General features: G+C 45.5%; 2 protein-coding genes across 2 annotated transcripts in view; both read left to right on the forward strand.

Moving 5' to 3' along the window:
* EXT1 (exostosin glycosyltransferase 1) overlaps positions 1-15,423 on the forward strand; it is a 258,264-nt gene that overhangs the window by 26,225 nt on the left and 216,616 nt on the right. The window lies entirely within an intron of this gene.
* Positions 1-15,423, forward strand: part of LOC118089709 (GTP cyclohydrolase 1 feedback regulatory protein-like) — a 91,429-nt gene continuing 76,006 nt past the window's right edge. The window contains exon 1 of the mRNA XM_060277653.1: positions 1-15,423. This exon is cut by the window's right edge and continues 76,006 nt beyond it. The gene's annotated coding sequence lies outside the window, so the exon portion shown is untranslated.

The following is a 15,423-nucleotide window of genomic DNA, read 5'->3' on the forward strand; positions in this document are numbered from 1 at the left end:
AAAAGTCGCTTCTGAGCATGCTCCGCCCAGTTCCAAAATGGCGGCAGCGCTACTTCCGGTCTGCTACTTCCGCCCGATTCCTTATTTCTCTGACAGGAACTTGGCAGGTATGGTCCTGAGGCGTTTCAGAACCTTAAATAGTGTAGTTCTAATTCACCCAGGGCAAGAGATGGGTAACCATAGACGTGCTCTTGGACTCTTAATTCCCGTCAAACCGCATGGCCTAATTTTCAGGACTTTTGAGGTCTGCATTTTAGCAGGACCTAGGATTATAAACAAAGCATCTCATTGGTACCAAGGGGCCTTATGCCTAGATGAGAACCCTCAGCGAAGAATGGGCATGTGGCAGTTCGAGAAACCCCCCCCCCCCGACATGTTTTGCGCTTGACAGGTCCAGTTGCGACCATGTGGAGATCTCTGTCTGACAGGCTCCTTCTCTTGAAGATATCCCACAAGGCAGTGAAAGATTAGGACCAGGGTTTTCCTTCTCTTCTGTATGCTACCTTCCCTGGTTGGTGAGCCCCATCTGAACCCCTAGTCAACTAGGTATATCTTATCTAGACAAATGTTTAACAATGCACTCAAAACAGCCAGGAAATCTGAATGGCACGAGTGCCAAAGACCACATTTTGGTTTTGGGGTTTCCTTTAATTTTGCACCTGAGCAGCTTCCCCTCTTCACCCTGCCCTCTGAACCCCACTTCATCCACAATATGGGAAATAATAATATTGCTTACCTTACATGGTGAGCACGTAAAAGTGCTATAAAACTGTGCCGTATTTTCTGGTTTTTGCACCCAGTCCTGGGTTTTCTATATCAGGGACGTCCAACTTCCAAGGGACTGCGATCTACTCCTGGGGGGGGGGGTGATCTACCCATGGGGGGGTGGAGTTCAGAGTGATTGAGCTTTTTTTAGGAGGAGAGACCGAAGTTGTTCACCTTTTATTAAACAGTAAGTATGCAGAATTAAAATAAAATGCTCACCAACAACGCAGACGCTAACACACGAACGCAGCGCTACAGCAGACAACAGAGGAACACACACTAAACGCGACGCAGGGAAAGACCAAGGGGGGAGGGGGGCGGAGACATTATTCTAAACAACGCGAGTGATCGTGATCCCGCGATCAACCACAATCATACAGGGATCGACCTGTCAATCACGGTCGACCGGTTGGACACCCCTGTTCTATATGATCTGGGTGCCGCTTGGTTCAGGTGCAGCAATACTTTTGGAGGCCGTTGTTTGCCTTGCTGGAAAGAGGCTTAACGCATCGGACTAGGAAATGCTAGGTGAGATTTTCTCTCTAGCTTTCTAGCTAAACAGAGCACCTTTTCTGTGCCACAAAGAAGGGAGGGGGAGCTGGAAAGCCCAGCTCTGACCCATCAGCTTGTGATTAATGGCAGGTTTGCCAGTAATGAGAGTATTGTTAGTTAGCATCTTGGCACCATGTTATTTCTTTATTTGAACTCATGTCTGTGGCTGTGCATGAAAGCTGTGATGGATATTGACTAGGCTAATCTTGACTGTATGCTTAATCACAGCGAGGCAAGCGGATAGTATTTTGGAGACGGGCTCCGGGGGAAGAGTATAGCGACACGGGTGTAAACTGAGCCTGCGTAATTCTTTGGGGACGCTGCGGAGGATTGTTATTGCATTAGAGTGGGAGGCACTGCCAAGGAAATACTGTTGTACAATTAAATGGGGCTGTTAACAGCATGACTGAGTCAATTCATTAATGACAACAGATTATTCTTGTTCTTGCTTTTTGCTTCGCAGTTCCCCCCTGGGTGAGGATCTGCGAAGGAGACAAGCAAGTGGGAAAGGGTTTGATGTGGATTTAGGGAGGGATCCCAAGGTCAGCCATGGGAGATCTTGCATGCAGACGATGGTGGGAATATCTGATGGTACTACTTAACACCTTCCTTTGTAGTTTTAAACCTGCACAACCTGTGATCAACCAGGATAAACAAGAGCCAGTGCACCCTACCTGGTCCCTGACAACTCTTGCTAGGTTTGCAGTACCATGCAGTCTGTTTGAGACATACAGTACATAGCAGTCCAGCGTGCAATGTTTTTCTTGTTGAGTTGTGTGTATGCGCTGCTGAAGCCATTGCATTGCTTCCCCTCGCTTATTCTCTTGCATTGAATTTTAGATTGTAAGCTTCCTGTGGAGAGTGACCTGCCTCTCTTACTTTTTAAAGCACCTTTCCAAGCACAATTCAAAATGTTGCTGCTGACCTTTAAAGCCATTCAGCCCGGACACTGAGATCCAGCACCGAGGGTCTTCCGGCTGTTCCTTCACTGCAAGTAGTGAAGTTACAGGAAACCAGGCAGAGGGCCTTCTCAGTCGTGGCACCCACCCTGTGGAACACCCTCCCATCAGATGTCAAGGAGGTGAGTAACTATATAACCTTTAGAAAACATCTGAAGGCTGTATAGGGAAGCTTTTTAAGCTTTAATGTTTAATTATGTTTTTATATTTGTTGGAAACCTCCCAGAGTGGCTGGGGCAACCCAGTCAGATGGCAGGGGTACAAATAAAATAAAAATAATTAAACCTGACGGTGCTCTATTTCTTAAAAAAATTATTTAGGCTGGCTATTGCCAATTCCTTTGGCGCATGTGTGACGGTAACTACAACAGGACAGCCAGTGCTCAGGTAGTGGGTTGTAGCGTGGAAGTGAGGAACCCTTTCCGCCTGAGGGTCACATTCCCTTCTGGGGGCCACATGCCAGAGTCACAAGTAGAAGAAGTGACTGAGGACATTGTCAAGCACTGGGCATGTTATGTGACCGGCCAGCTGTGCTTGGCTTGGGGTGTGTGTGTGTCACCAGTTGTGTAGGTGTGTTCTAGTGCGATCAGATTTCTTTTATCCTGAGAGCTTTTGGAGGTCTCGCAACAAACAGGGGGAGTTTCCACAGAAGCTGCTGCGGCCTTCAAAAAATCCAATGCAAAGGGCTGTTGAAGCTCGTAAACAAATACAGTCTCATTGTCTTTCTCTCCTTTGTTAAAATTTGCTTTTTGGTGCTCCAGGCTGTTTAGTGCTAGGGAGGAATCGTAAACAAAGCATAAATAAGGCCAATTTTCAAACTGCAGAATTCCATAGCCAGTAGTCCTTTAATTATTACTGCTAATAGCCACCATGAAAACAGTAGTAAATTGCATCAAAGGTTTATTGAGGATATAAAAATGAGTAAATAAAACAGCGTGCCTCAGAGGCTTTTTTTTGCAGAGTTGAGGCTGAAGCAGAGTTCGAACCCAATGTGCTGTATTTCAAATAGGTATTAATTGCAAGGTTTCCTCGGAGGCAAATATGCTTTCCGACAAAAAAGCCAAGCTTTTCTTTAGATGGAGGTCATGTTGCATGCCTGGGAGATATGTATCTAGTTTTATTCAGAAAGTTATTTTTTAAAGGAAAATTGCTATATGGAGGAATCGATAGTGTTTGTACAAGGAATAGCAGCTGAGGCTCATAGTCGGCCCCAATGCATACTACATGAAGGAACGCTTTGAACATGGGACGTGCAAATGTGCAATTCACCCGGAGAGTAAAAGGTAAAGGTAAAGGACCCCTGGATGGTTAAGTCCAGTTAAAAGCGACTATGGGGTTGTGGCACTCATCTCACTTTCAGGCCAAGGGAGCCGGCATTTGTCCACAGACAGCTTTCCAGGTCATGTGGCCAGCATGGTGCAACGGGACACCGTGACGGAAACCAGAGCGCACAGAAATGCCGTTTACCTTCCCGCAGCAGCGGTACCTATTTATCTACTTGCACTGGCGTGCTTTTGAACTGCTAGGTTGGCAGGAGCTGGGACAGAGCAATGGGAGCTCACCCTGTCATGGGGATTCGAACCACCAAGCATTTGATCATCAAGCCCAAGAGGCTCAGTGGTTTAGACCACTGCGCCACCCACATCGCTGTTTCCAGGCGAGTACTGGGGAACGGTACCACACTCCTGGCCTCACCCTTGGCGATGCGCATGCTGGCTGGCTTTGCCTCTAAACATCCACACATTAGTGTGGCCAACTGCAAAGGAAAGCATCCGTGCAGCGAACTTTCTTTGGTGATGGCCAAGTGGATGCTGAGAGGTGGGACCAGGCAGTGTGCATGAAGAAGAAGAAGAAGTGTTCTTTATCACTACCCGAAGGAGTCTCAAAGCGGCTAACATTCTCCTTTCCCTTCCTCCCCCACAACAAACCCTCTGTGAGGTGAGTGGGGCTGAGAGACTTCAGAGAAGTGTGACTAGCCCAAGGTCACCCAGCAGCTGCATGTGGAGAAGCGGAGACGCGAACCCAGTTCCCCAGATTACAAGTCTACTGCTCTTAACCACTACACCACACTGGCATGACTTCAGCAGGACATCTCCATTGAAAAGCGTATCTAGTAACTAGGAGAAGACCTTTCCCTGCCATCTTGGAGAACTGTTGGTCCAAGTAGACAGTCCCGGGACATATGTATTTGCTCAATAGTCTTACACTGCCGTATGATTTGCCAAGGCCCTTCTGGGAGTCTGAAAACAAAGGCAATAACTTTGCAATGGCTTCCAGCCGCCATGGCTGAGATCTCCCTTCATGGTTGGAAACAGAATGCCAGTTCTGTGGATCGCAAGTGGAGAGGGTTACTCTTGTAAAGTCCTGCTTTCGTCCTCCCACTGGTCTGATCCAGCAAAGTTCCTCTTATGTTCCTCCCCCCTGGCCCCCCGCTGCTACTTCTCCAGCTAATGTCTTTTGGGAGGAGGAAGCGAAACACCACAACTTGCTGTCTTTTGGATTTTTCCTTTTTAACAGAGTAATTTTGCCTTCACTGGCTCTGTTCGTGTAGCATTTATCCATATGTGTCAAGCCTGTTAGGTTAAAACTATTTTGCTAAAATGGTCCCATTTATTGTCATCTTAGCTAGTGTTATGCATATATATATATATATATATATAATGCTTTTTTATTGTGCGAGGCTTCCCCCCTACTCCTTCCCCCCCCCCGGCTCGGTGAGAGTAACACACTTGCCGCAGGTCAATTTAAGAACAGGTTTTTCGATAACGGCTTTTGTGCGGCACACAAAGCAAATTCGCTGAAAAATATATCCTAGGAGAGAAGACAACACCATTTCCCTTTGTTTAAAAAACCTGAAGAGCTGCGGAAGATTGGTGCCCCTCCCCCACCCACCCAATGAGAAAAGCCCAAACAATGGAAGCCGTTTCCTCTGGTGATGAGGTAGGTTTTGTTGCTGGGTGTGAATAAATCCTTCAGGATGCCACTAAAGTTTGCTGTGTTAAACAATTAACGGTAGTAAAGATGTCGCCATAAAGTGATGCATTCGATTGTGAGAGGGCTCCTAAAATGAAGAATTTCCGTATTGAATCTTCATGTGTAACAACAAATTAGGTGGCGGTCTGACCTTTTGAATTTCCTGGGCTCTGAGCATCAAGAGGTTTTCTTAATGGTTTTTTGAAATGCAGTTCATCCCAAGTATCGTGACACAGACTTTTCATGGCCACAGAGACACAGAGGGTTATTCTCGGGGCGCTCGTGTTTTGCTTTGCTCTACAGTGTTGTGCATATTTAGAAAAAGTGATACATAAACATTAAGCACTACTGTACTAGCTTTCTGTTAGCGAAGAGAGAAACTGAGAGAAATCTCAACAAATACCACACACACACACACACACACACACACACACGCACCTGGCTCAGATACAATGAGAAGCATAGTTCTGCTTTCTCCTCCCTGCTCTTCTCTACATGTGGGGAGAGTTGAAAGCATCTGCTTTCAAACAAACCACCGTTTCCTGTGATGTCCAAACTGAGCTGTGATTTGTTTAAGCTATGGTTAGTGAAAACAAGCTGGAAACAAACCATGACATGGTTTATTTCGAAACTACAATTTCAACAAACCACAGTTCCCTATTGTTAGAAAATGTGGGGAACATTGGCTTGTTGAAAAGTAGAAATGGTCTCCTTCCAAAAGAGGAAGGCTAAGTACACCAGCCCAATGTTTGTGCTGGTTGTTTATTTACCAGGAAACCAACATTTCCCATTTAGGGTCATGTTCCGTATCAGCTTTCTGTATCTCAGTGACCTAATAAGATGATGTTTATTACTGTAGCTTTTCATTGAGTTCACCTTAATTCTTTTGCAGTGCAATCCTATGCATAACTATTCAGAAGTAAGTCCACACATACTCTCGGGTGAGTGTGTAGAGGACATACTGCAACCTTGGTGGTTTTTGATGTGCTCAAAAGGGCTGATATTTCAGTGCAGTGCAGACTTAGGCCAAAAACCTCCAAGAATTTCTGACATACAGGTTGCATTTGTAATTATTTTTCCTACACTGTTCTTGCTACCAGGGAGTGAGCGCCCATTGCTCTGTCCCAGCTACTGCCAACCTAGTTGTTCGAAAGCATGCCAGTGCAAGTAGATAAATAGGTACCACTTTGGTCGGAAGGTAAACGGCGGTTCCTTGCACTCTGGCACTCATCACTGTTGTGCCAGAAGCTGTTTAGTCATGCTGGCCACATGTCCCAGAAAGCTGTCTGTAGACAAACGCCGGCTCCCTCGTTTGAAAAGCAAGATGAGTGCCACACTCCATAGTCACCTTTGACTGAATTTAACCATCCAGAGGTCCTTACCTTAAAAATAAATAAATTACTAGGTGATTGGCAAGGGCAGCTAGCTACAGCAGTATTCCCTGCACTTCCTTGGTACATATTTATTGGCTACTCTCGAATCGGAGTTCCAAAGGGAGCCCTTTGGATGCTCCAACTTGGCTGGCGAAATTCCTCCCTTGCTAGCATGGAACTATTGAGTGACCAGCATGTTTTGTTCAGGGATAGAAAAAAAATATCAAGTTACTAATACCGAGCATCAAGTTTCCAGGTGCCTGGGATACCAAGCATCTGAGACGTTTCCCTGTCTGTTCATGACCTGGATTCTTTTGCTTTTGCTGCGATATACTTAAGGGTCCACAAACTTCATTTAGTGTCCAAAACTAAATGAAACAGACCCTCTCCTGTAGTTCAAGTCTGACAGAAGAAAAGTAAGGAGGCTTCCAGGTTCCCCCCAAAACGTCATGTTTCCAACGGAAACCAAGTAAACAGATTGGTGAATTCTAGGTGTAGAACCCTTTCAGGATTTTGTTTCTGAAGGGAAAAAAAAGGAGCAAGAAATTCAGGCAACTCCCTGTGAAAGGCGATGGTAGAACTGTCCAGTTTGCTTGGCTTTTTTGTGTGAATTACTTGACCTAGCTCTCTCCGCGCTGCTTTGTACAGAGTGTTTAAGACCATCAGGAATACCAGGCGGTGGTGTCTAGCCTTGAAAAGATTCTTGGCTCATTTATAAGCGTGCTGTCTCCAAATGTAAACAGTGTGAAAGGTTGAACATGCAGAAGGTTATTAGTGCCCCAGGTGAAAATCCATTGGTGACCTCCCTTCTCGGTGCAAAATGAGGTTTAGGAAGGCTATTCGTGTTAACATAAAAAGGCTTTTGTGGCTCCCCCGCTAACGGTTGTTAGCTTTTTCAGAAAACGTTCTCGGAGAAAGCGTTCATTCTCTGCCTTATATTGCTCAGGTTTTTTTTGTGTGTGTTCCATGCAGCCTCCTGAAAATTTGCCCCCCCCCCCCCCGCTTTCACTCATGGATGGAGGGTCCTTAGCTCAGTGGGAGAGGACATGCTTTGCCTGCGAAAGGTCCCAGTGTTCTAGTCCCGGCATATCCACTTAAATACCCTCTCTGCTTGAGACTCTATAGAGCCACTGCCTTTTACAGCAGACTGGACTAGGCAGGCCTGACTCTTATAATCCTTTGGCTTCTCATAGGTGTCTAGTTGCGCATGTGAGAAAAGGACGCTGGAGCAGGTGGGCCTTTGGCCAGACCCAGCAAGGCTCTTTTTCTTACAGTGCACAGATCTTCAGGCAGTGCAGAATTTGGCTGCTTGTACTCCCGTGGGAGAGAGAATCACACCATTTTGGTTTTTGAGCTCAGCCGCAGTCGTCAGCAGTCAGTTTCCAAGCCCAACTCAAAATGAAGATATCCCCCCCCCCACTTTTACCCCAAGCCTTAAATGCCCTGTGGGAAAATTTGTATATATTTCTCTCCCCACCCTTGGAGATGTTCTGGAGAGGCCACATTGGAGTGCCAACTTCCCTGTTTATGGAATATAGTATTTGCCTCCCTGCTTCTCTTAGAAATTTGAATTGGAAGAAGCTTCTGATGTGTTGCTGATGATATATAAAGAACTATACCACTTTTAGAAGACACCTGAAGACAGCCCTGTATTGGGGCATTTTTAATGCTTGATGTTTTTGCTATGTGCTGTAAGCTGTCCAGAGTGGCTGGGAAAACCCAACCAATAATTAATTAATTAATTAATTAATTAACTATGTATTATTGTTTAAGTTTTCCAGCTGCTACTAACTAACTAACTATAATAGTTTTAGAATGTTATCCATTGAGGTTTTTAAATTATATTTTAAAAGGCATGCTTTTGGGTGTGTTTTTTAGTGGCTAAAAAGTGCAGTACTTTTTGTGTAATCTATTGCACACTATGCATTAGTGGCTGATTGTCCTGTTTGTTGCCTGGGCCCTGCCAACTTCCTAAAACACCCATTCAATATCTGCAGCTTAAAATCTGCTTGGGAAACTAGAACCGGTGTTCTCTAATTCGGGGAGACCTGTGTTCAAATGTCAGGGGAAGCCGCCAAATTGCGGTCCATCTAGCTCAGTATTGTCTACATGGACTGGCAGCAACTGTTTCAGGCATGGGCCTCCCTACCAGTCCTTCCCTGGAGATGCTGGGGATTGAACCAGGAACCTTCTGAAGATGAAGCGGATGCTTTGCCACTGAGCTATAGCGGCACAGCTATGGAACTCGCCGCGTGCCTTAGCTTAACCTGCCCCCGAAAGATAAAGTGGGAAAGCTAAGTGTGATGTCTGCCTTCCTCACAGCTCCTTGGAGGAAGGGTGGAATTAAAATGTAATGGGCAACAGCAGAAGGTATCGTGTAAGTGAATTAAGAGTGACTTTGCCATCCTTCTCTTTGTATTAAGATCTCCCCACCCACTTTTAATATACAGTGGTACCTCGACATCCGAATGACTCGACTTCCGAAGGTTTCGATTTACGAGGTTGGCAAACCCGGAAGTCTTTTCACCACACACGTGTTCTGCGCAGAAGCGGCATGCGTGTTCGGCGCATGTGCAGAAGCGCAAAATCGTGCTTCGCACATGCGCAAAAATGGACGCTTTGACAGCCGAAGGATTCGACTTACGAAGAGCGCGGTGGAACGGATCACCTTCGTAAGTCGAGGTACCACTGTAATCTCAGGAACAGGCTCTTCTGTGGAGATCCCTTGAGGCGATTCCCTACATTGGTCTCCTCTTGCATTGCATGATTTTTATAATTTTGCTGCATGACCTTGGGTTTCCAAAGGAAGTTAATTGGCTCCCACTCTTGGCCTCTGCATTCACATCCAACTTTTGTGAAAAAAATTATAGAACAGGAGGTATATACTGGTGGGTTTTTTGTTTTTTGTTTGCTTTTTAACGTGATGGTCTAGAGGAGTAAAAAGATTGATAACTTGGGCAGCAGCTTGCAAACTCAAAAGCCAAAATGTACAGTACAGTTGTACCTGGGTTTAAGTACACAATTTGTTCCGGAAGTCTGTACTTAACCTGAAGCGTACTTAACCTGAAGCAAACTTTCTCATTGAAAGTAATGGAAAGTGGATTAATCTGTTCTAGATGGATCCTCGGAGTACTTAAACTGAAAGTACTCAAACTGAAGCGTACTTAAACCGAGGTATGACTGTATGTTGTAAAGGGAGCTAGGCATGCAGGTCTGTGTGATATTGGAGATGGGGAAAAAGTGATTAGTTTGTCACCGTGTGCCATAACACCTAAAACCACAGGCCTGCTAGGGTGGTCAGAATTCAATAGATGCATACTGTGACTTTTAATTGCTTTTGAGTGTGTTGGCGATACTCTGTCTTCCTTATTATTATTATTATTATTATTATTATTATTATTAGTTATATTTAATTTGGCATGCCGTAGGCTTTAGGGGTTCGAGTTAGAATGGAAACCTCTTTTGTGTAGAACTGCTGATTACGAACCTCATCTTCATTCCCAAGGAATAGGCGGTTGGAGTTAATAAGAAAGAGAATTCATCTGTGCCACCCTACAGAGAAGAGGAGACAAGGGGTACATTTTTCAAAAAGATATCTATATATTTAAAGTAGCAGTGATTGCAGCCTAACTTCCACCTGCATTATTTTATGCCAACAGGCCTATGCCGTTGTTTAATATGTCCCCTGAGCAGACAGTTGTTTCATTGATTGCTTGGCACGGCTTCTGAATGTTTTTATGTCCCTGTATACTGCCCTGAACTTTTGTGAGACGGCAGCATAGAAATACCTTTATAAATAAATATTTCAAATTCAAAGCTAGGTTCAATCATTCTCTCCCTGCCCTCCCCTCCCCCCCCCAAATGCTGCTGTCAGTATGATTAGATTACAGGTAGGTAGCCGTGTTGGCCTGCCATCGAAACAAAATAAAAATAAAACAGAAAAATTCCTTCCAGTAGCACCTTAGAGACCAACTCAGTTTGTTATTGGTATGAGCTTCCGTGTGCATGCACACTTCTTCAGATACACTGAAACAGAAGTCACCAGACCCTTATATATAGTGAGAGGGTGGGGAGGGGTATTACTCAGAAGGGTGGAGGAATGAGCTGGAAGGCACTGTTGGCATTTGATGGCATACACAATGTTAGAAGACATTCTATACAAGGACATTCTATACAAGATCTCAAAGTAGCTGTCTTATTACAAAAGAATTTCAGAATCCTAGGCAGTCCATCATTTGAAAAATAAGACTTGTCCCCAAAATGGCCACTAGACATACCATTTTGGCGACTGCAACCTTGATTTAAGGAGCCATTTGGCTCCTAGTTTATATTGCTGAGTTTCTAACACTGCCCTGGTCCAGAAATGGCTCTTCAGGTTTCCCAATCCGGCACCTGCAGCTCTTCCCCCCCTGCCGCATCCCTCACCTACCCTGAATTTCACCCCTGAATGTTTCTGCCTGGCTGGACCATGTCCTTGGCTCTGACCAGGCCTCTTGCTTGTCGATGAGTAGAGGATAGAGAGAAGTATTTTAGTGTGTGTGCAGAAACCAGCCTTTTGTATATAGGTGAAATGTTCGTTAGTTGCTCTGCCTACTTTTCCTGGCATGCGCCCCCTGGAAGGCTGCCCACAAGTGAACGTGGCCCTCAGACGGGAAAAAATACACCCCCTCCTCAATAAGGCTATGCCAAGGAATGCTTTTGCTGACGATTTCATTCCCTGCAGCAACACCCAGTGCTGTTTCTTTGTTTACCGTGTGTGGGGTGGAACAGATGGGCATGGAGGCCTGCATTTGGACTCCTCTCTTGGCTTCACGTAGTTTTAATGCAACAGACGGCCACACATTAAGGTCCTTCTGGGAGGGGTGGCGGCAAAGGGGGGGGGGAGAGGACTACTGAACAGCTTCAGTTAGCGTCATCCTTAAAATTGCTCATGACTTCCCCAAAGCATACTGTGACCTCTACCAGCCTCCGTCCATTAACAAAGTTGTTCATGGCTCTAGGAACACTTTTCCCATTAGCCTACTGTAGCTGCTGGTATGAATATTTAACACGGCAAGCCGTTCTTTTTAAATTTCTCTCCTTCTCTTCCTTTCCCCTCAACCCGCAGAACCTAGATGCTGATCTAGGGTGGGATATTGTTTAGGGGTGGTCAGTAGCGTGGGGGTTCCCCCCCAATATTTAGTTTTGGAGATTCATTATTTTTGCCCCAGTTAGTTCTTATTATGAATACATTGTTTCAATGTATACTTGCCAATCTGCACCACCTGGCAATGTATACATTGCCTGGCAACAGACACCGCTATATTGCAAAATCTGAACTTTTGGCCAAAGTTTTAGAGCTCATTTTAAAGAAGTTTGCCAAATTCTACACTTCTGACGTGGGTTGCTATACGCCCCAGGCATTTCAGCGTTTTCCTCCTGGACACTGTTTCCAACAGCCGAATCCCGGCGATGTCTAGGAAATTCTGTACATATGGCAACCCTAGTTTTACTTACTTTTATGTCTTTATCCTGTAATTTGCTCTGTGAGCCTCCCTAACATTTTAGGATGAAGGGCGGTGTAGAAATCTAATAAAATAGATAGATAGATGATAGATAGATAGATAGATAGATAGATAGATAGATAGATAGAGGTGTTTCCACTAGCCTGTTGTTTATAGGACTCTTTAAATATCGCTAGGTCTTATATTCCTTAGGGAATTTCGTGCTCTGAGCAGCCTTGAGTGCGGTTTGCTTCAGAAAGTTGGTGTGCAAATGCTAGACTTTTCCACCTGCCAAACTCTGGGGGGAAAAGAGCCATGTTATAAATTAGCGATGGCTCAAATTACGATCCCACAACTCCCACCAGCTGGCGCATTCTGGCTGGGGCTGATGGGAGTTGTAGTCCAAAACCCTTGCAAGGACCTAGGTTTGCCTTTTCCCACTACCCAAAACCTCTCCCCCCCCCCCGCTAGGACTGTGAGAACGTTTGCCTTTAAAAAACCATTCCTCTTTCTCCGCTTTTCATCTCTGGTTTTGCAAAAAGGCCTCTTACTTTCCAGCCTCCCCTCCCCCATCCTTTCCTCTCCCCCCCCCCCCGAAAAAAATCCCCCTTTGCTACCAAGGGACCAATGAGCGGCATCATTTCTGACAGGATTTGCGTTTGAACTTCACTTGAGCACAATAGATTCCCTGCGACTTTGCCTGAGCTCTGTTTAAATGAATTCCGGACATTTCATGGGTCGCTGGCCTCTTTTTCATCTGCGGGGGGGGTGGGGGGTAATGGAATGTCTAGAAGGCAGAATGACTTTTGAGGGCACTAAAAGATTTACCATGTCTGGGGCAACCCCTGAACTTCTCTTTAAAAAAGGGGGTGCTAAAAAACACACACACACCAAAAGGCATCCTATTAGTGGCAATAATAATAAGTGGCAAAATTATTAATTTCACCTTTCTGCCGGTAGCTTAGGAGGATTCTTAAAAGAGCGATACAACAGCAGCAGCTGCTGTAAACCACCCTGTGATCCTCGGGTGACGGATATATAAATTTAATAAATAAATAGATGAAGCTTTCATATGGTAAATCAAATTATTAAAATGCCAAGCGAATCAGGTGATTTTTGTGTTTCAGTGAAGCAAGGAATAACTAATGCAGCTATGTGGGATGTGTGCATGTGGTTTTTCTTTAAATAAAACTGTGCATCTCATAAGTGCGTCTCGATGAAGCGAATGCAGTCTAATTTCTGCAGTCTTAATTTCCAGCTGCTTGTTTCCCTGCTAGCTAGAAACTCGTGACTTCAGCATTGGCAGAAAAGCGATTGTCAACAGGAGTGTTGGATAACGTCTTTGTAACGGATGAAGCGGGCTTTGGAGTTGCGTTTTGTAACCCAGGAATATAGCCAAAGCGGGGGTCCTTCATATGTTAATTGGACTCCAACTCCCATCAGCCTCAGTTAGCATGGTCTGTGGTCAAGGGGTGCTGGGAGTTGGAGTCCCCACAACATCTGGGAGGGGCACCACATTGGATACCCTTGTTGCAGCCTCTTGGGTTGACTACTGAAGTCAGAGACCAGATCTAGGTTTGAGGCAAAACGCAGGACACATAACTTCTGGTGTGTCTGCTCATCTCCTGATGGACTTAACCGGCAGCAATGGCAAGAATCATTCGCATTCCAAGCAGTGGCAGGCGACCGCCATTTTAACTTCCCACAATGCCCTAGAGATGTTCGGCTGTTGAAATGGCAAAACCAGCTGCTCATGGATGCCTGATGTTGGCCTTGTTTTAGACTTCCAAGGACAGAGCCACACAAAGTAAGGCCAACATCAGACATCCATGAGCAGCTGGTTTTGCCATTTCAACAGCCGAACATCACTAGGGCATTGTGGGAAGTTAAAATGGCGGATTGAGTGGTGTCCTGTCTGCTTTTCAATACAGAGAGTTGGGAGCATATTGAGCCATAAATCTAGCAGAAGTACCGTAGCTATGTCTGAAAATCTATACTGGTTTACAATCGGCACCTAAGTCCTTTCTTGACTTATTTTTCAGAAACCGCCTCCTTCTCCAGATGGGCTACCTTCCCAGGTTGAAGAGCCTCATCACTTCCCTCTCCAACACATGCAGAAACTGCTTACTTGACCACTGAACCCACTGTTGGTCTTGTCCACTCAATCTGCCATGGGCCTGTATTCATATGCAGGGGAAGTCCCTAACTCTCTGCGGGTTTAGTTACAGGTAGGTAGCCGTGTTGGTCTGACGTAGTCGGGGAAAAAAAATATTGCTTCCAGTAGCACCTTAGAGACCAACAAAGAAGAAGTGTGCATGCACACGAAAGCTCATACCTATGACAAACTTAGTTGGTTTCTAAGGTGCTACTGGAAGCATTCCCCCCCCTCCTCTGAGGGTTTGAGAGACCCATCGGCTACCCTCACCTAGTTTAGCCAGCCAGTTAAAGCAGGGGTAGGAAAACTCCGGTGCTCCAGATGTTTGGGACTACAATTCCCATCATCCCTGACCACTGGTCCTGTTAGCTAGGGATGATGGGAATTGTAGGCCGGAGTTTGCCTATGCCTGGGTTAAAGCCTTTCCCAGGATGTGGCTGCTGTCGCATGCTGACAGCCTCGAGGAGCCACAGGTGGGGACCAAAGGTGAACAAACTACCTCAGAAGGAGCACAATGTGTACCTCCCCTCCCCTAAAAAAAGGAGAAAGGTATAGTAGTAAAAAAATAAATGGGGAGACTAATAATTTTGTGGTCTCATGTGCATTTGAAAAATAAATAGGGATTGTTTGTTGGTGTTGGTGTGTGTTTGAGTGTTCTAATGGTGGAGAATTGTAGCAAATGAAAAACAGCGTGTTTTACCTGAGCAACAAAAGTGTTCAAAATATCATTTTTTTTCCTGAGAGGTCCAGAAATGCCCCTTAGCTGCTTGTTCCTGCAATTTCATTTGTAATGCTCTGTGTTCCGTACGTTTGCTAAGCCTGACCACCACCACCGCTGCTTGCTGCCTTCCACACTATTTTTGGAATGTGTTTGTTGAGGCCAGATGTACAAGATAAAAGGATCTCCCGGGAGATCCTGTGCAGAGCTGACACCCGTAGGCAAATCTGCACAGGATGCTGGGAGCAGAAGGGATGTTCCCAGGAGCTGGAATCTGCCCACAGTTTGCAGGGAGCAAAGAAGGGAGCGAGGCCGTGGCTCAGTTGCACAGCACATGCTTTGAATGCAATAAAGTCTTGGGTTTGATCCCTGGCTTTTTCAAATTAAAAGGAACTCAGGTGGAAGTGCAGCTCAACACCTCCCACCGAAGGCCTTGGAGAGCTGCT

Source organism: Zootoca vivipara, chromosome 8 (assembly GCF_963506605.1).
Source record: "Zootoca vivipara chromosome 8, rZooViv1.1, whole genome shotgun sequence".
NCBI lineage: Eukaryota > Metazoa > Chordata > Lepidosauria > Squamata > Lacertidae > Zootoca > Zootoca vivipara.